Source organism: Lemur catta, chromosome 20 (genome assembly GCF_020740605.2).
Source record: "Lemur catta isolate mLemCat1 chromosome 20, mLemCat1.pri, whole genome shotgun sequence".
Lineage (NCBI taxonomy): Eukaryota > Metazoa > Chordata > Mammalia > Primates > Lemuridae > Lemur > Lemur catta.
The window spans coordinates 4,477,610-4,498,588 of record NC_059147.1 but is presented as its reverse complement, the minus strand read 5'-3'; the positions used below and the strand labels follow the sequence as shown (position 1 = coordinate 4,498,588).

The 20,979-nt window shown below is 42.2% G+C and overlaps 1 protein-coding gene across 2 annotated transcripts in view; it reads left to right on the top strand.

The window, feature by feature from the left end:
- The first annotated feature begins 3,209 nt into the window (after nt 1-3,209).
- SIAH1 (siah E3 ubiquitin protein ligase 1) overlaps nt 3,210-20,979 on the top strand; it is a 30,818-nt gene continuing 13,048 nt past the window's right edge. The window contains exon 1 of one of the 2 annotated variants that reach the window (XM_045533780.1): nt 3,210-3,441. The gene's annotated coding sequence lies outside the window, so the exon portion shown is untranslated. Of the gene's footprint in view, nt 3,442-4,066; nt 4,424-20,979 lie in introns of those variants that run through there. The other variant, XM_045533782.1, reaches the window with a different exon arrangement.

The following is a 20,979-nucleotide window of genomic DNA, read 5'->3' as shown; positions in this document are numbered from 1 at the left end:
CACATCTACACTTTTGTATGTGTCATGTGTTTGCTTCATGTCAGCCTGTTGTGTTTTATTTTGTTTTGTTTTGTTTTTGAGACAGGGTCTCACTCAGTCGACCAGGCTGGAGAGCAGTGGCATCATAGCTCACTGCAGCCGCAAACTCCCGGCCTCAAGCAATCCTCCCACCTTGGCCTCCTAAAGTGCAAGGATTACAATTGTAAGCCACCATGCCCAGCAATATCAATCTTTTTTGTTTAGCCTGGCAGTTTGTTCAGATCAGAGTTAATCTTATTGGTTAAAATTATGTCCCATAATTCCATTTTGTAATCTCTAATTATGCCTTAATTGGATTGAAATAGACAAAGCTCAAAATGCCTGCTCTAAAAAGAAGCCTTCTTGGTTTTTCTCAAGGCATGTTTACCTATCAGGCACCTATGTTCCTTGTGACTCTGGAAAACCTGCCTGCATGGAACACTCAGCCAAACCCCAGAGGGCATTGATCTGTGACCTCCTTCCTGAGCTGGGGATCCTACTTCCACTTGCTTCCTGCATGTGCCCAGACACCTCACACTAATCCTCCAAAATAAGAATTTACCTTTTCTCCTGCTGTGCTCTCTGTCACCATTTGTCATTTGACTGATGAGATAATGCACAGTGCCTTGCACAGAGTAGGTGCTTTAAAATGGTAGTTAATACTATTTCTACTGTATCTTTGTCATTGTCATCAGCCCTGGCTCTTCACTCTACCTCTGACCATCCTGAAATCCAAGTGATTCTACCCCAGATCCATCTGTCTCTCCAAGATCCTCCTCTGCATTTCCAATGCCACCTCTTGGATTCTGGCCTCATTTCTTTCCTAGACAGGTGTCCTCCCTGGCCGTCTCCCCATTAGTCTTTCCTCCCTACCATCCCTATTCAGTCTTGGAGACACTATTCTCTTTTGCGATCATCCTTTCTGCGTGGACAGCTTTCCATCTTCATCTGGGAAACTCCCACACCTTAGCCAAGACCCAGTTCAAACTTAACTGCCTGAATGAATCCTTTCTTGATTTCACCAGCCTAAGGCATGTTGTCCATTCTCTAACATGCCCACAAAGCGTAGCACTCTCAGAACCCCACTGGCACCCTTGTTTACACCACATCCCAGTGCCTGCTCTCCCAATCTCTCCCCTAAACTTTCCTCCCCCAAGAAAAAACCCCACAATGGTGGTTGTTTTTTTTTTCCAGCTCCTGGAATTTGACAGGCTCCTTATCACGCTAAATTTTCCTATGAAAGGCTTTTCCCCTTATTCAGGTTCTCGACTTTCTACCCCAAGCCAGTTAATTCCTTCTAATCCTTCAGTTCTTTATTCAGTCACCTGTACTATTACCTACTTGTCCCATTACACACTGAGGTACCAGGCACCGTTTGTTTCTTTTGCAATTTTTTTTTTTTTTTTGAGACAGAGTCTAGCTCTGTTGCTTAGGCTAGAGTGACGTGGTGTCAGCTTAGCTCACAGCAACCTCAAGCTCCTGGGCTCAAGCCATCCTCCGGCCTCAGCCTCCCGACCAGCTGGGACTACAGGTGTGCACCACCATGCCCGGCTAATTTTTTATATTTTAGTTGCCTGACTAATTTCTCTCTATTTTTAGTAGAGACTGGGTCTCGCTCTTGCTGAGGCTGGTCTCGAACTCCTGACCTCGAGCGATCCTCCCCCTTGGCCTCCTAGAGTGCTAGGATTATAGAGGGGAGCCACCACGCCTGACCCTTTTGCAGTTTTTTCACAGCTGTTGTGATACATTTATTTACGAAATAGATTAATGTTTGTGTTCCCCAGAAGGCTGTACTGCATATATTTTTATGAGTGCAGGGCCAGAGGCTGTGTATTCCCAGAACCTAGCACGATGCCTTGGCATTTGTTGAATAAATGAATACATAAATGTCTTCCTCATTTGGTAAGCTCCATGACCAAGCACAGTGTATGACAGAACATCTTAGAATCCCTCTGTAAATATCTGTTGGAGAAATGAATGATAGCACCATCAGTAACTGCGTGGACGTATATAACTCACCCAAGTTCTTTGACTTTTGGGCTTTGGGAACCAGCCTATTGGTAGCATATGATGCCTGTGGCTAAGAACACGTGTTTTTTTTTTTTTTTTTTAACTTTCTCAACCTCACCTCAAAAAACCCTGTTTGGATCTGCCAATGGTCCCGGAGGAAAAGAGCAGACAGAGTAAACAAAGTATTAGGTTGAATACAGAAGTAAAGTATCAACACATGAGAAATTTGCTGAGGGAAGCCGGAAATTAATGTGTTAGTAGCTAAGATAACTTTCTCTGCCTTCGGCTTGTGAGGAGAAATTTGCGTTCTCAGTGGAGCCCTTGCTTAAAAACTTCCCACAGTAAGAGATACGTTGATGGCGGGGAGATTGGAGATAGTGGGGCGAAAACTATTCCCTGGCTTCTAAAACCCCATATAAAAAGTACCATTTTGCTTTCACATACACTATTTTTATAGATCTTCCATGGAAATGTCCGTAAATGTCTCAGACACTGGCATTTGCTCATTGCACCCATCAAAGAATAATTACATATGTCGCTTTCTTTATCTTAAATGGGGACTTTGTGGATGAGTGAAGAGAAAAGGGAATGCTTTCTACCATCCGCTTTTCAGCTAAAGTTAGCCTTTGAAACTCTTCCCGCTTTTGCTGAAGAGCGGCTCAGAGCTACAAGGAGGTTTGGCCCCGGCGGCGGCCGCAGCCGGTTCCTTTTTCTTCGGAAGAACCGAGCTGGGAAGGGCCGGTGGAGGCGACGAGCGGCGCCAGCGAGCGAGGCAGGAGGCGCCGTGAGGAGCAGCGGGCGGCCCTCGGGGCGGCGGCCAGCGCAGGCGCGCGTCCCGTCCGGCCGGGCCGGGGGTGGTGGTCGCGCGGCGGGAACAAAGCCCCGCGGGGGCCGTGGAGAGAGCGCCTCTGACCCGGCGGGCAAGCGCTGGTGTCCCGCGGGCCGCCGGAAGGAGCGTGACGGCAGCGTTTGTTGGGCGTGGGGCGTGCGAGCTCAGCAACGAGAACCGCGGAACTGGAGCGCCGGTAGGCGCGGCTGGAGCCTAGCCGCGCGGTGCCCGCGCGAGCCGCCGGCGGCCGCACCGGGGCCTCTGCGCCTGCGCGCCCGCAGGAAGCCCCGCCCCCTCGGGGCTCCCGGCGCGCGGGACCGCGCCTCCTCATGGCCGCCGCCGCAGTGTGTGGTATTTATCGGGAGCGCGCGGCGGGCTCGAGGACGCGCGAAACGGCGGCGGCGGCGGCCAGGGGGGAGCCGGGGCGGCCGTTGCGGGGCGCGCTCTCGAGCGGCGGCGGCGGCCCAGGGTGTCCCGTCGGTCTCGGTGGAGAAGAGGCCGTGGCACTGTCCACGGTGGCGGCGGTTGGCCACGGGGCGCGTTTGAGCCAGGACCGGGGTCCGAGGCGCGCTCACCGCCCACAGGTAAGGGGGGCCCGGCCTGGAGGGAGGAGCGGCGGCGAGGGCGCCGGCCCCGGTAATGGCGGCTGGCGGGAGTGCGGCCGGCCGGGTCGCGCCGCCGGGGCCCGGCGCGGGCAGCCCCGGCGCGGCGGCTCCTTTGTCTCGGCCGGAGCCCCGCGGCCGGCCGAGCGCCGCCCCCGCCCTCCCTTGCCGCCGCCGCGAGCTGGCGCGCCCCTGCCCCTGGCGCCCGGGCCGGCGGGGGAGGCGGGCGTCGGGGCCGGCCCCGCAGCACCGGGCCGGGGGCGGGGGAGGGGGTCAGCGGCGGTCGGCGCCGCGCACCCGGGAGGCGGGCCTGGCCGGGGGAGGCGCCCGGCGCGCCCCGCGCCCTCGTGCCGGCCTTTGTTGTGGAGGGTCCCGGGGTGTGCGGCCAACATGGCGGAGGTCAGCTGAGTGCGGGCCGCGGCCGGCCCTGCCCCCGCCCGCGCCGCGCCGGCCGCGCCGTCCTTGGCCTGCGCTCCCGGCCGACCCCGGCGGGAGCCGCCCGCGACGGTGCCGCGTCCCCCTCGTGCTCCGGCCTGCGGCTTCATTGTGCGGTGGGAAGAATGCAGCCGCCTCCCTTGTTTATGTCGTTAGCGAGGAGCGCGCGTGAACTGCTTGCCAGGGAAGCTCCAGCTTTCTGTTACAAACCTTGCACTTCAGAGGCTACATTTGCTGGGTAGTTTGGGGTCCTTTCTGGACTCTCCCAGATTTATAACTTAGGAATGTGGATAATCTGGGCCACAGCGATGCGTAGGCTTTTCTTTGCCGCCTGTCTGTTCCTGGAGAGATGAAGAATATGTTTGCTCTGACATTCAAAAAAGTCCAGTTTGTGTGTTCGGACAAGCAGATTGTGTGTAGCTGTTTTGTCAGAGTCATAGAAGCTGCGGACATGGATGTAGGACAGCGATCTGCCTGCCTGTTCCTAGCAGACGAACATTTACCTTCTCTTGATAAGCGGCTGTCAAGGGTAAATTGTTAACTCTTTTAAGTAGTTGAGTGTTGATAGAGTATGTGCTCTGACGTGAGACTGTCCCCTTTGGGTCAAATCCTTCCCCACTAGTTTGTGACCTTGGACAAGACAACCTCTCTGTGCTTCATTTTCCTTATCTGCAAAATGGGTGTAATGACAGTACCTACCTCAAGCACTTTTGAGAGAATTGATGAGATGATTATAGTTGAAGAGCTTAGAGCAGTGGCAGCCCGTAGTAAGTGCTTAATAAATGCGTGCTGCTAAGGCTGTTGTTTAATCACTGAACTTTTACGGTGTTATTTTGACTTGATGGATATGTTGGAAGTGCATAGGCCAGAATTTGTGAACTCAACGTTATAAATCTTTAGTGCTGGAGTTTTCCTTTTAGTGCGTTTTGTTGTTAAAAAGGAAAAGGGTTTATATGATAAATTGACAGGCTTTTTGAGGTGATGGCATTTTGGAAATTTCTGTAATAGGGGATTTGTATGGATAGATCTTAATGTGGTCTGGAATTTAAAAAACCAAATTGGTTAAAATGACGTCGTCTTTTAGTCAGTTTAGATTTATGGATCAGTTCACTTTCTTTTTTGTTATTTATTTCTTAGAGACAGAATCTCACTCTGTGACCCACACTAGAATGCAGTAGCCCAATCATAGCTCACTGTAACCTGGAACTGCTGGGCTTAAGCCATCCTCCTGTGTCAGCCTCCCAAGCAGCTGGGACTACAGGCATGCCCCACTATCCCTGGCTAGTTTTTCTATTTTTTGTGCAGTGTCCCCACGCTGGTCTCAAACTGCTGGCCTCAAGTCATTCTTCTGCCTCAGCCTCCCAAACTGCTGGGATTAAAGGCATGAGCAACTGGGCTCAGGCGATCAGTTCACTTTCAAGGGCTTGAGTTAACTAACTGGAAAGGGGAGGACAGTGAATACCTTTGAGTGTTAGGTATCTATGGTGTTATCATCTCTTTTAGAATTATTGAAGAGCAGAGTGTAGTGTGATAGCGGAAGTAGTGATCTGGTGATTTTATCTGGGAAATACTGGCTCAGTTAGGAGAACTTTGTGACTGGTAGAATTTGAGACAAAAATTGGTTGTGTAACTTTTCATTCTGGAAATTAAATAAAGATGCCGATATTTGTAATTTGGAATGGTTAGTTGCAATTCTATCCAGAATTTTTCCCTTACACTTGTTTTGCCAAATAGTTGTTTATGTTATAGAATTGGTTTAAGTGACTCCTTTTGGCATCTTCCCAGCATAATTTATTAACATTTAAGATTTTAAACTGAAATATAGTTTAATTTTTTTTTTTTTTTTTTTTTTGAGACAGAGTCTCACTTTGTTGCCCGGGCTAGAGTGAGTGCTGTGGCGTCAGCCTAGCTCACAGCAACCTCAAACTCCTGGGCTTAAGCGATCCTACTGCCTCAGCTTCCCGAGTAGCTGGGACTACAGGAATGTGCCACCATGCCCAGCTAATTTTTTCTATATATACTCTTAGTTGTCCAGATAATTTATTTCTATTTTTAGTAGAGACGGGGTCTTGCTCAGGCTGGTCTCGAACTCCTGACCTCGAGCCTTGGCCTCCCAGAGGGCTAGGATTACAGGCATTAGCCACCGCGCCAGGCCTAGTTTAATTAATAAATATGGAACTATTAACTTTTCAGAATAAGTATTCCACAGAATACAAATTCTGAAACAAATGTAATTCAGTTTACATCTTTATATCTGTTTCCCCTAAACTTTGAGAAATGCTTATAAAATTGCAGTATTTTTAATATTTGTAATTAAAAGAATATTATATTTAGGTTAGAATTAATCAGAGTTACAAAGGAATTATCTAGCTATGTCGATGACAGTATGAAGAATAGGATTTTATTTTCCATGGTATGGTGTTTTGAAAACCTTAACAAAATGAAGGTAATAGTAAATTTAGTAACTTTAGATTTAGTGACTTCACAAAGTGTTAGGTGATTGCTGAATTGTATTTCAAAGCAGTTGATTTACACAGTTTTAAAGGTTGGAGTTGCTTTGCTTAAAGAGATCTATTATAGACTTTTATGGAATTTCTGTATTCACCTTGTAAAAATGTTGTAAATTCTGGATATTTTTGGTACAGACTTCACTTTCAACAAAATTGTATGAAAACCTCAGGACTCCCTTCCCTATCCCCTGCTCCCCACAAAAAAGGAATGAAATTTTCCTCTTTACAATATGTATCCTTAATGGTAATGCACTTTAAATGATTTGGCTTCCATGGCTATAGTTACTAGAACATCTGCTGCATAAGAGCAGGAATTGTGGGGTGTTTTTTTTTTTTTTTTTTTGAGAGTCTTGCTCTGTCCAGGGCTTACTACAACCTCAAATGCCTGGGACTCAGTGATCCTCCTGCCTCAGCCTCCTGAGTAGCTGGAACTACAGGCATGCACCATCCACCTGGCTAATTTTTTATTTTTTCTAGAGACAGGGTCTTGCTGTGTTGCTTAGGCTGGTCTCAAACTCCTGTCCTCAAGTGATTCTCCTGCCTCACCCTTCCAAGGTGCTAGGATTACAGGCGTGAACCACTGTGCCCAGCCTGTGTGTGTGTGTGTGTGTGTGTGTGTGAAGGGGTGGTTATATCTATATCCTCAATATCTAGTGCTCAGTACATATTTGTTAACTCACCTACTACTATTTGTATGCTAGTGGAACTCGCATATATTCTCTTAGCAGATTTTTTTAACAGACTTAACTTTTTAGAAGTAACTGTAGGTTCACAGCAAAATTGAATGGAAGGTAGAGATTTCTCATATTGCCCTTGCCCCTACACATGCATAACCTTCCACATTATCAACATCTCCCACCAAAGTGGTACATTTGTTACAATTGATGAACATAAACGTAGACACACCATTATCACCCAATGTCCATAGTTTATTTTGTTTATTCTTGGTGTTGGACATTTTATGGGTTTGGACAAAAGTATAATGATGTATATGAAAACATGAATAAGTAGTTCATTGCCCTAAAAATCCTCTGTACTCCATGTATTCATCCTGTCACCCCCCAACCATGGATCTTTTTACTGTCTTGATAGTTTTGCTTTTTCAGATGTCATATATGTAGGTGGACCCATACAGTTATGTAGCCTTTTCAGATTGGCTTCTTTAACCTAGTAATATGCATTTAAGTTTCTTGCATGTCTTTTCGTGGCTTTATCTCATTTCTTTTTAGTGCTGAATAATATTCTGTTGTCTAGATATACCGTAGTTGGTTCATCCATTCACTTGCTGAAGGACGTCTTGGTTGCTTTCAAGTTTTGGCAATTGTAAATCTGCTTGAACATCCATGTGCAGATTTTTGTGTGGACGTAAGTTTTTAACTCCTTTGGGTAAATACCAAGGAGTGTGATTGCTAGATCATATGGTAAGAGTGTGTTTAGTTTTGTAAGAGTCTGCCAGGCTGTCTTTCAAAGTGGCTGTACCATTTTGTATTCCCACCAGCAACGAATGAGAGTACCTGTTGCTCTATACCCTTGCCAGAATTTGCTGTTGTCAGTGTTCTGGATTTTGACTATTCTTAATAGGCATGTAATAATATCTTATTTTTAATTTGTATTTCCCTGATGACATATGATGTGTAGCACTTTTTCATATGCTACTTGCCCTTTGTATGTGTATCCTTGGTGAGGAGTCTGTTAAGGTCTTTGGCTCATTTTTTTAAGTCAGGTTGGTAGTTTTCTTGAGTTTTAAGAGTTCTTTGTATATTTTGGATAACAGTTGTTTATCAGATATGTCTGTTGCAAATATTTTTTTTTTCTGCTGCCTAGCTATCTTGAAGCTGGCATTGCTTTTCTCTCCAACATTTTAATTTTTGAGGTGGAATCTGAGCCTGGGCAAGAGTGCAGTGGCGTCATCATAGCTCACTGTAACCTCCAACTCCTGGGCTTAAGCAATCTGCCTGGCTCAGTCTCTCCAGTAGCTGGGACTACAGGCAGGCAACACCATGCCTGGCTGATTTTTAAATTTTTGTAGAGAATGGAGTCTTGCTATGGTTGCTCAGGCTGGTCTTGAACTCTTGGCCTCAAGTGGTTCTTCTGCCCTGCCCTCCCAACGTGCTAGGGTTATAGGTATGAGCCACTGCACCTGGCCTAAATGAGCTTTCTAGTAGGTGAACCTGACCTAAAAAGCCTTCAGTGTAAAGACCTAAGTTCCTTGACATGGTTAGTAAGTACAGAGCCCCTCCTGAGCTGGCCCTTCTTGTTAATCCCCTGCCATTTTGGGCGGTGTACTTGCAAGTCCCTTTCTTCCTGTTAAGCTCTATTATCTCAGCCTAGATAGGTGTCTGAGAAGCTCTTTCTAAACTCCCCACATTGAATTGGGTGTCATCTCTGTGTTTCCCCAAAGCACTCTGCTTGCCCCCGCTGTAACATGTATCTTCCTGAATTGTAATTTTTCTTGACTTCTTTGTCTCCCCGAATAGACTGTAATCTCTATGAGAACTTGGTCTTGGTCACCACTGCTTGTCTAGAGTTTAGCCCTCTTTCTGGCACATAGTTAGTATTCAGTTAATATTTAGTATCTTTATACTTTCCTTTTCCAGCCTTATCTCCAGCATTTCTTTGCCCTACCTGGTCAAACTGTATTCTTTTGTTCCTTGAACACTGTACTTCAATATCTCCGTGCTTTTGTTCATGATTGTATTTAATCTCTGAAATGTTTGTGCAACTTAAACATCTCTGCGCCTTTGTTCATGATTGTACTTAATCTCTGAAATATTTGTCTGTGCTACTTTGGGTAGATTACTTAACCTGTCTAAGCCTTAGTTTCTATTAGCACGTGAACAGCTGTTAAGTATATTGCTGCCTCCCTCTTACCCCACCCGCCATGTCCTAATGCTAGAGTGGCAGTATAATTGAGTGGTTGAGAGGACAGGCCCGTAAGAGTCAGACCTGGATGTCTCTTGACTCTGTCACTCATTAGTTGTGTTTGTGACCTTAAGATCCATGAGGGCAGGGATACTACCTACTTTTGCATCCAAAAGCACATTGCCTAATACTTAGAAAGTGCTTAAATAATTAAAAAAATTAGTTGTTGAATAAGTTACTTCTCTAAATACTATGATTTATGTTCTAGTGAGGAAAGAAAGAAACAGAAGTGCAAACTGATATGTATTATAAAGGAATCAAAAATGCTGAAGTAGAGAATGGGGGTAGGAAGGAGACCTGCTGTCTGAGGTGGAGTTAAAGGATAAGGAGCTAGCCTTTTGAAGGGTGGAAGGGAGTGCTGCTCTGGAAGGAGCAGCCAGGTGTAAAGACCTGGAGGCAGGCTAGAACTTGGACTCCAGCTGAGAGGAGAGAGTGTTGCTGAAGCAAATGGTCGAGGGGGATGTAAGGTTTTTGGATGGTCGGCGCCAGAGAAAGACTAGCAGAGTGGAAAGGGGCAAGCAACGAGGCTTTATTTGAGCGCTTCCAGGCGAGGGTAACGGATCCCAAGAGAGGGGCCTGGGTGAGGTTCATGGATCCTGGGAGAGGGGCCAGAGAAGTTGTGCTGCCCAGAAGTTTTGTGTGGGCTTATATATGTTTTAGAGCTGGTGGATGGGGGTTTTTCCACACGAAGAGTTTTGGTGTGAAGAGTTAGGAATTTTCCGTTATGGTTTTAGGGTGGGTATTGAGAACTAGGAGGGCCTGGTGGTATGTATGGATTCCAGGAACCAGACCCTTATCAGGGTAACCATCCAGGTGTGGCTATTCTTTAACTTAGCTGGGCCTTGCAGGCATTGTTTTCGGCAGGTCTTGTGGACTTCTTTTTCATTAGGGAGGGGAGGGGTGCCCGCCACTAGCCTTACAGGGGAGAGATAGGCAAGGATCAGATCCCTCAAAGTCAAAGCAAGGAATGTAAATTTTAAGAGTACTAGGAAACTATCAAAAGGTTTTAATTAAAGGGGTAATATAAAATACACTAACTTAAGATTGCTTTAGTTTTTTGGAGATTGGTTAGAAGGCCGTTTCTTTAATTAGGCAATAGTTGATTATGACCTGGACCTGGATTATGGTGGTGGGAGTGAAGGTGAAAAGTGAATGGATTTGAGATATGTTTTGGACACAGAATGAACAGGCCTTGCTGATGATTAGATATGAGAGGTGAGGAAAGTAAGGAATTAGGTTTCTGGCTTGAGCAACTGTGTGGATCATGGTGCCATTTACCAAGATGGAAAAGACTGGAAGGGGCAATGAGAGAGATTAGGGGTAAAATTCAGCGTTCTGCTGTGTTGGGCTTGAGATGTCTGTGAGATACCTGAAATGATCTGGTGAGGTGAGAAGGAAAATCTGGGGGAGTGTGGTGTTGCAGAAGCCAGGTGGAGACACTAGAGCATGTTTGGGTGCTAGAGGGACCAAGAGAAAGAGGGAGAGATTGATGCAAGAAAGAAGCGTTAATGGAAGGAGGGTGAAGTCTGAGAAAGTGAGAGGACAGTGCAGGGTCACTTCTAGGCTTGCCAGTAGGAAGATAAGGTAGCTTGTATTGGTGGCTTCTGCTGTCTTTTCTAAAGAATGCATAGGTGAAGCCATCAGTTGAGAGTATTTAGTCAGTGAATACTATACTGTGACAGGTCAGGGGTGTAGTGGAGGTTGAGGAACTGAGCAGAGGGAAAGAGGAAAGATGCTGTCAAGTGTTAACTGATAACACCTGATTGCTGTTGTTAGAGGAGATTCTAGGAGAATTCCTAGAACAATGTGATTTTTTCCCTAAATGTAAGATAAACTATTTTATGTGCATTTAGTATAAATACATGCAGAAAAGTGCTCAAATCATGTTGTGTTTTTATTAATACAAAGGGAGCACACTATTGTAACCAGCTATTGGATCAGGAAACGCAACATGACCAGAACAAGAGGCCCATATCTTTCTTTCCCTATCTAATTACTGCCCCCTCCCCCAAAACACCTTGACTTTTTTTTTTTTTTTTGGAGACAGAGTGTCACTTTGTTGCCCTGGCTAGAGTGAGTGCTGTGGCATCAGCCTAGCTCACAGCAACCTCAAACTCCTGGGCTTAAGCAATCCTACTGCCTCAGCCTCCCGAGTAGCTGGGACTACAGGCATGCGCCACCATGCCCGGCTAATTTTTTCTGTATATATTTTAGTTGGCCAGATAATTTCTATTTTCAGTAGAGATGGGGTCTCGCTCTTGCTCAGGCTGGTCTCGATCTCCTGACCTCGAGCAATCCACCTGCCTTGGCCTCCCAGAGTGCTGGATTACAGGCGTGAGCCACCGCACCTGGCCTTGACTTTTAACACTATAGATTGATTCTGCCTGATTTTGAGTTTTATGTGAATGGAACAATACATTATGTCCTCATTTCTGTTTGACTTCTTTCACTCAACATTGTGAGATTCAGAGGTATCACTTAGTTTGTCCCTGACAAAGTTACCAGCCGAGTAGCCATGTTTCCCAGTGCTTCTATGTAGATTTTTTTTCTTAACTCTTCAGGAACAACTCTAAGCTTAATGATATAGACAAGTTATGACCAGAATAAATACAGGCAAAGACCTTTTGTTATGTTCAATCATGTTGAACTTATTTGTGGTTTTTGTTTCTTTTTTTTTTTTTAAGATAGTCAAATTTAGCAATGAGGGGTTGTATACTAACTTTAGTGACACTAATGTTAATAAATTCTGATAACCCACTACCATCGGACCAGCAGTTTACTTTCTTTTGAACAGTAACATAACGGAAGAAACTAGGAAGAGAAAAACCTTTGAAGAACTGAACTAATTATTTTATAAAAGCAGATCTTGCCAGTGAGAAATATTTTCCTAAAAATTTAGAAGAATTTAATGCCAGTATTGAGTTTTATGGAAAGTATTACACTGTACTTGTATAATTACTTCTTATTGTTACATTGACAAGCTTAGCTAATGATGTTGATACAGTGAAATATAGTGAATGTAAGTGTACACTAGCTTCTCTGCAAAGACTCTTCCTTGGAAAGATTACTTTAATAATTGGTTTAACTAAATGAAGTAATCTGATTATTAAAAACTTCTTGATAGTTTCCCTCTTTTTTTTTTTTTTTTTTTTTAAACACAGTCTCACTCTGGCCAAGCTGGAATGCAGTGGTATGATTATAGCTCACTGCAGCCTCCAATTCTTGGGCGCAAGGGATCCTCCCACCTCAGCCTCCCAAGTAGCTGGGACTACAGGTGTACAACATCATGCATTTTATTACTATTATTATTATTTTTAAAGGTAGTACAGTATTCTGTTGTATAGATTGTAATTTAACTCTCTTAAGATAGGGCTCTTTTCATTTTATTTGCTATTACAAACATGACTGCTATACGCATCTATATACATAAACATATATTTTTGCCAACATGTGTGAATTAGAGGATAGACTCTTGAAAGAAAAACTGCTGGTTCAGAGTGTACATACTTTTAGTTTTGATAGAAACTGCCAAAATGTATGAGAGGCTTTCACAGTGGACATTCCCAAAGGTGTAGGAGAATCAGTTTCTTTGCCAATACTTGGAATCAAATCTTTGAAAACAAATTTATATGTCATTTCCTTACTAAAGCATGCATGCTGACATTTCTCATACGATATTTTTGAACTTTTTTCCTTTTTTCTGAAGAGTTTTATATCCACATATAGTTCAGAATCAAACAGTTCTACAAGGTTTGTTTCAAAACAAAACAAAACAAAACTCCCTGCCCGTACTCCTCTCCAGATGCCTCTGTTTTCCAGAGGCAACTACTTTTACTTCTTTTAGTTGATTATTTTTGCATTTACTTTTAGATTTCAGTTTTTGGCTTCTTTTATTGAAATTCTGGTACGAACTTAACTCTTCTTCCTGCCACATGGCATGTGCCTACCTTGCTCATTCCTACACTCTTCTAATTTAGTAACATTGCAATTTTGTGTTTGCATTATTATGACTATAAAGGTTATTCACAATGTGAGCCATGTGCTGGGATTACTTTTTTCCTGCGTCATTTAATTTGTATTCCTTGTAGCTAATACCTTTTCTTGGCTTTGTTTTCTATGTGCTTATTGCTAATGCTACCCCACCTTCTTTGCCACTTGTCTAAAAGTTCAATCAAGTTGTTTGGATGCCTTAAGTTGCCTTCTTCCTCTAGTGTAAAGCTGTCATTATCCTTAGTATTGCTCTTACCTTTCTCCTGGATTTAGTTTTTTGTTTATTGTAATTCCTGTTCTGGCCTTTCTTGGTTTGTTCCCTTGTATTTGAAGAGCTTGTCCCACCAGGAGCTTCCTGAGAACATATCCAGGGAGATAATGTTTTGAAATCTTGCATCATTATTGTGCCCTCAATACTTTTAGGATAATTTGGTTGGGTATAGAATTCTTGGATATAATCATTTTCTTCGAGAATTTTAAAAGCATTGCTCTGTTGCTTTCTAACTTTGGATGTTGCTGCTCAAAGTCCAAAGCTCTTTTGCTTTCTAATTTATTTATTCATCTAACATATTGAGCCTGTACTATGTGTCAGGCATTGTTTTTTTTAAGCATTTGGGATACTTCATTGAGCCAGACAAAAATCCTGTCTTCCAGGTGAGGGTGCGGGGACCTATAACAACAAAACAAAAAGTGTAAGTGAATTGTATAGCCTGTTAGAAGACACTACATTCTATGGGGAAAAAAGTAGAGATTGGGAGGACAGGAGGCAAGGGATGAGGAAGAGCAGTGGGCAAAGATTTCAGAGTACATAGTGGAAGAGTCATTGGGTAGGGTGCTAATTGCTATTTGAAATAGAGGGAACAGGGTGGGTCTTGTTGAGAAAGTAACATTTCAGCAAAGATTCGAAGGTTAAGGAGTTAGCTGTGTGGCTATGAGGGAGAAAAGTGTTTTAAGGTAGAGAACCACAGGAGCGACCTAGCATTGTCATGGAACAAGGAAATCAGTGCAGCTGAGTGAGGGGGAAAGAAGTGGGAGATAAAGTCAAGCAGTAATGGGAACACATCAGCATATTGTATAGGGTCGTGTGGGCTATTTTTAGGATTTTAGCTTTTACTCTAATCTGGGTAGCCAGTGGAGGGTACAGAACAGAGATTTACATTATATGATATTAAATTTTTTTTTGGAGACAGAATCTCACTCTATTGCCTGGGCTAGAGTGCCGTGGCGTCAGCCTAGCTCACAGCAACCTCAAACTCCTGGGCTCAAGTGATCCTCCTGCCTCAGCCTCCTGAGTAGCTGGGATTACGGGCTCTCGCCACCATGCCCTGCTGATTTTTTCTATTTTTAGTAGAGACGGGGTCTCAACCTTGCTTAGGCTGGTCTCGAACTCCTGACCTCAAGTAATCCTCCTGCATTGGCCTCCCAGAGTGCTAGGATTACAGGTGTGAGCCACCGTGCCCGGCCTATGTGATATAAAATTGAATTGCATCCATCTGGCTGTTGTGTTTAGAAACATATTAAGGGATAAGGGTGGGAGACAAGGATGGAAACAGGGAGGATGGTTAGGAGACTATTACAGTAATCTAGATGAGAGATAATGGTGGCTTGGACTAGATGGTAGTGGTAAAGGTGATGAAGAATGGTTGGATTCTGAATGTATTTTGAATGGAGGGACAGTAAGATATTCTAGTTATTTTAGATATATGGTGTAAAAGAGAAGAATCAAGGATGACTTTATGTCCTGCCTGGTCTAAAAAAAGAAGAAAGAAAAAAATATATTAAAAAAAAGGATGACTTTAAGGCTTTTAACCTGAGTAACTGGAAGGATAGAGTTGTCATCAATTGAAAAGGGGAGGGCTGGGTACGGTGGCTCATGCCTGTAATCCTAGCACTCTGGGAGGCTGAGGCAAGAGGATCACTTGAGGTCAGGAGTTTGAGACCAGCCTAAGCAAGAATGAGACCCCATCTCTACAAATAATAGAAAAAATTAGCCGGTCATGGTGGCATGCACCTGTAGTCCCACATACTTGGGAGGCTGAGACCAGAGGATAGTTGAGGTTGAGGTTGCAGTGAGCTATGATGATGCCACTGTACTCTAGCCTGGGTAACAGAGCAAGACCCTATCTCAAAAAAAAATTATTATTATTTTTGTTTTGAAAAGGGAAAATCTCTGGGTAGAATGTCTTTGGAAGATGATAAGCAGTTCAGCTTTGGTCATCATCCCCCTGTAGAGATGTCTACATGGCAGATGGATGTGCAAATCTGGGGTTTAGGACAAATCTGGAGGTTGGTGCTTTCTTTTTATTTCTTCTTTTCTTTTCTTTCCTTCTTTCCTTCCTTCCTTTCTTCCTCCCCTCCCCATTCCTCCCTTCCTTTCTACCTTCCTTTTTCCTTTTTCTTCCTTTCTTTCTCTTTCTTCCTTCCCTTCCTTTTCTTCCTTTTCTTTCTTTCTTTTTTGAGACAGGGTCTTGTTCTGTTGCCTAGATTAGAGTGCTGTGGCACAAGGGATCATAGCTCACCGTAACCTTGAACTCCTGGCCTCCAGTGATCCTCCCACCTTGGCCTCCCAAAGTGCTGGGATTATGGAGAGTTGTTGTTGTTGTTATTTTTGTTATTTTTAAACTTGGTAGACATTTGGATGGATTTTATAACTATGAGACTGATTGGGATCACCAAAGTCACCAGTGTAGATAAGTAAGTAACATAGTAGTGGGTGAGGGTGGGAGACAGGGATGGAAACAGGGAAGCTGGTTGGTTAGGAGGATATTGCAATAATCCATAGGCAAGTTCAATTTCAAGAGTTTGAGGAAAAGAGCAGGAATCAGAGGAAGCTGAGAAGGGGTGATTGGTGAGATAGAAAAGCCAAGGAGTGCAAAGTCAGTGAACAAAGTTTATTAAGCAGGAGCCAGTGACCTACCAACTCTGTCAGATGTTGCTGACAGTTCAAAACTTGCAAATTAAATATAAACAAAACTGCAAAACCATTGAAATTTAAACGACTAGCTTACTAGAATGTTGGATACTGTTTGCTAAATTCAAGTCTAGAAACAGCACTTATGGAGTTGACTGTTACCATGCAGGTTCTTTTTGAGTTAAGCTTACTTAATTGCCTTGTCATGTGGTCACCATATGATGTATTTTTTTTACTGACATACATAAGTGCTTACACAGATGCATCATTTGTGTGTTAGATCCACCTCAGCTTTTCTTTCTAGCCTGCCATAATTTCAGTGCTGTAAGTACCAGCTTGGAGACAATGTGACCATAAATGTGAACGGAACATTTAATTACATGGCTAACAGTAGATTCAGAATGTGCTAATACTGTTTTTTAGATTATTAAAAGATGAAACATTAAATTCTTATTGAGAAATGTTAACTCCTTGTGAATAGAATCTTAATTTGAGGAAAATGGAAAATGAGTGTATGTTAATTCATGTGGGTTTTTTGTTTTGTTTTGTTTTTTTAAAGAGACAGTGTCTTGCTCTGTTGTCCAAGAGTGCGCTGGCACAATCATGGCTCGTTACAGCCTCAAATTTTTGGGCTCAAGTGATCCTACCTCAGTCTCCTAAGTAGCTGAGACTACAGGTGTGTGCCACCATGCCCAGCTAATTTTTACTTTTTTTTTTTTTCCTAAGAGATGGGGTCTTGCTACATTGCCCAGGCTGGTCTCAAACTCCTGGTGTCAAGGGATCCTCTGTGATTCTCACACCTCAGCCTCCCAAAGTTCTGGGATTGCGGTTGTATGCTGCTGTGCCTTGCTTCCTTTGTTGAAATAAGTAAAATGGTTTGGCTAGAGTTTTAGATGTAATGCTTATGCAGACAGATCGTAACTATTTCAGCTGAATATAATTTTATTTTACTTATTCACCACTGTACAAATGAGGAATAATTTAGTTTTAATAAGGCTCCATTAATTTTTTTAATATGGCATTTCTTTCCCGTAAATTCCATTACTTTTACTAGTAAAAGCCATCAGTCAGAAAATATATTAGATTCTCTAAAGTGACTTTTTACCCAGTTTCTTTAATTTCTTCTGTTTTCCTAGCAGTATGCTCTTATGTTTAGCTTAACTAACTCTTTATAGGTTACTGCCGACTTTGATCTGCTGTAAGATTTATGTTCTGAGTGTATGTTTGTGTGTGTGTGTGTGTGTGTGTGTGTGTGTGTGTGTGTGTGTATGTATCTATCTATCAAGCTATGGTCTTGACAGGTGGAAAGTGCAGTTGAGTAGGTTGTATGTTACAGGGTAGAACTAGGTACAGTGTATTTCCTAAGGTTTAAAGAAGCATAGTTTAATGCTAAGATGGAGTAAACGAGCAAGCTTGTATTGGAATGTTTGAGAATTTTGTATCCTGAGAGAATATGAAACATAATTAAGGCAGTAAACAGTTGTGTTTAAATGTGGACAAAAATAACTGTTTGGATGCTGTTATTTGGACAGAGACTTGGTAATGTCACAGTAGTGATTGATTGTGTTGTAATCATGACTGACATAGTTTAAATAATTTCAAGTATGTTGCTAAGAAATTTTAACACTGTTTTAAAAATGTAGTAATGTGTGGTATGAAATAAAAAGGTTGAAAAAGCCTATTTGACTTTCCACCTGGTTCTGTTGCTCTTAATTTTTCTGCTCTTACAACTTCTTGGTACTTTGCATAGATTTCACGTCTCATGGTTTAATGACAAACTTATTGATATCATAATCTACCACTTTGATAGAAAATAAAGGTTTAATTTAAAGAATTTAAGGGAATTTTGGATTTTCTGGACAAATTTTTATAAACATTGAAAAGATGTGTTGGATGCTAAATTAAATATTCTGTACCAGGTTGAGGAGAGTGTTTTTTAGTGTTATTTAAGAGAAGATGAGTGTTAGAGACAAAATAGACAATCTAATCTGGCTCTGCTCTTATTCTTAATTTTTCTGATCTTCAATGTCCTCATCTGTAAAATGGGGATAAAACCCACTTTAGGATTAGTGTGTATGCTGTTGTGGGCACAGTGCCTTGCAATGTTGGAAGGTGCCCAGTTAATTGAGCTTCTTGCACAGCAAACCCTGTGACCTTTATCAGTTTTCAGAGGAAATCCCAAATGAAGGTTATAAAAATGAGCACAACAGGTAGAAACAACAGTTAATAAGAACTAAAGTAGGAATTCAGGTTTGAGCTTCTAGCCAAATTCAGTATATACATAGCTACATTCTCAAGGTATGTTACTAGCAAATGAAATTACTATCCAGGAGTTGGTGGGTTATGGAACTCTGTCAGAAACGTAAGAAATATTTTGAAAGCTTAGAGAATTGTCCTGGAAATAGATCCACTTTTTAGAAGTTATGATGTTTATGTTGATAAAATGATTTACTTTCCAGAGTGCTATTTTAAAGGGAATTTTAAGTTTCATTTCTGAGTTCTTTTTAAGATCATACCAAGCAACAAATATATTCTATTTGTAGGGATTATCAGGGATGAGTGAGTTCTAGTTGTGTGCACGCTGTTCATCTACTTGGAATCCTTCATGCTGTTGTACTTGATTTATTTGTTCCTTCCAGAAATTTTTTAGTACCTGGTCTATGCTAGATACTATATCCTAGGTGCTGGAGTTACAAGGGTGAGTGAAACAAACAGGGTTTGTTCTCATTAAGTTTATATTCTAGGGCAGCAGTTCTCAAAGTGTGGTTCAGGGATCCCGGGTGTTCTCAAGATGTTTGAGGGTCAAAACTTTTTCGTAATGGGACATGAGAATACAGTGGGGTTTCACAGAGGCTATGTGACATGTGGTATTGCAACAGATTAAATACAGATGTAGATAATGAGAATCCAACTGTATTTTCTTAAATCAGACATCAAAGAGATTAGCAAAAGTGTAAATACCGACACTGTTATGGAAAATACTTATTTTCATATGAACATTTAACAAGTAATGGGTTTGTTCTACATGTTATGTAAAATGTACTGGTAATTTAAAAGTTTTTAATTTCTTGGCTTGAGTTTCCAATATGGTAAATATCAATACATATAAATCACATAAACAAAAACTCAGAGGGTTCCCAATAATTTTTAAAAGTGTTAACCAATAAAGGCAAACTTTCTTAAAGGGCCAAGTAGACTTAAAGGGTTTGGAAGTCATAAGGTCAACTAACCAGCTTCTGCCCTTGTAGCTTGAAAGCAGAGACAATATGTAAATATGAACGGGCTTAACTGTGTTTCAGTAATACTATTAACAAAAACAGGCTGCCGGCCTGTGGGCTATAGTTTGGCAACCACTGGTGGGTAGAGTTTCTGATACCAAAAAGTTTGAGAACTGATGTTTTAGTGAAAAGTTGGTGTGGTGTGGGAGCCAGGAAGAGGAGAAAACAGATAATAAGTTAATAGTCAACAAGAGAATTTCAAATGGTAAGAGATAATATGATGACAGTAAGAAGGGTGGTCTGGTCTTTAGGTAGAAGTTTTTGATTAGGACAGGACTCTTACTTGTTCAGGACTTAAATAGGTATCATCTCCCTCCTTTTTTGATCTCCCTTGGCTACATTAGCGATCTCTCTGGTCAGGGAAAGAGGTGTTGGGAGGGAAAAGCAAAAGATAGTTTAATTAAAAGTGTTCATTTTTGTTTATTTTGAATCTTACTAGATTTAAATCCAGAAAAAATTTAGTTTTTTGAATTAAATTAGAAAATATACAAAGCATAACTGCTTTAAAAGGATCTAGGCAATAACAAAACCTAGATTAGTGCTGATAAAAGGCTGATAAAAAATAATAACATCTAGCAAGTTCTCTTTATTTTTTTCTTCTGAAAATGAGAGAGTTGGTTACGATCATTTCCAAGTCTAGAATTTTTGATGTGTTTGTTTGCTTTGCCTAGGATAGGATGCCTTTTGCTACCCCCTACTCCTTATAAGTAAGTCTTCCCTGATCAGATAGCTCCAACTTCATTTATTATTAGTTCTGTGATCTGAAATGTTTAGTTTATCTTTGAAATCTATTTTCTTATCTGTAAGGTGGGGATAAATGCTAACTTGCATGGTCATTGAGAAGGTTAAATGAGAGCATATGTAAACCATTGAGGACAATACCTGGCATATATTAGGTGCTTAATAAATGTTTAGGGCAGCTGTTTATTAGTGAGAATGGAGGAAAGTCTCTACTTTGACTCAGTATTTAGCTTGCTGACGCTAGAACCCATTGAAACTATGGCAGCAAGAACAAAACCAACAACCAGTAGTCAGGCTGCAATGAGAGACTTGAAAATTAAACATGAAAACTTACAGAGGGGTTAAGGAATTACAAGAATAATGCAGTTGCCCCATCCCTGTTCCCAGGACTGCTCCAAACCTTGAGGCTGCATGGGACATAAATAATTTTTTTTTAAAAAGTAATGCAATCAGAATTTAGGTGGCCATTCCAACTTAAGGGAAAGGAAAGGGAAGCAGCCATTCTTGTCATCAGTCTCTCTTATTGAAGGTTGAGGATATCTGTGTATTTTGAAAAGTGCTTTAGTGTACATCAGAAGGTAACCTGCAAAGGATTAAGAATAAAAATGGAATTAGACTTTTCACCAGCATCACTAAATAGCAGAAGATAGTGAGCAGAGTTTACATAATTCTTAGGGGAAAAGGTTGTGATTAAATTCTAAGCTTGTGTAATCTATGCAAGAGCTTCAAACTG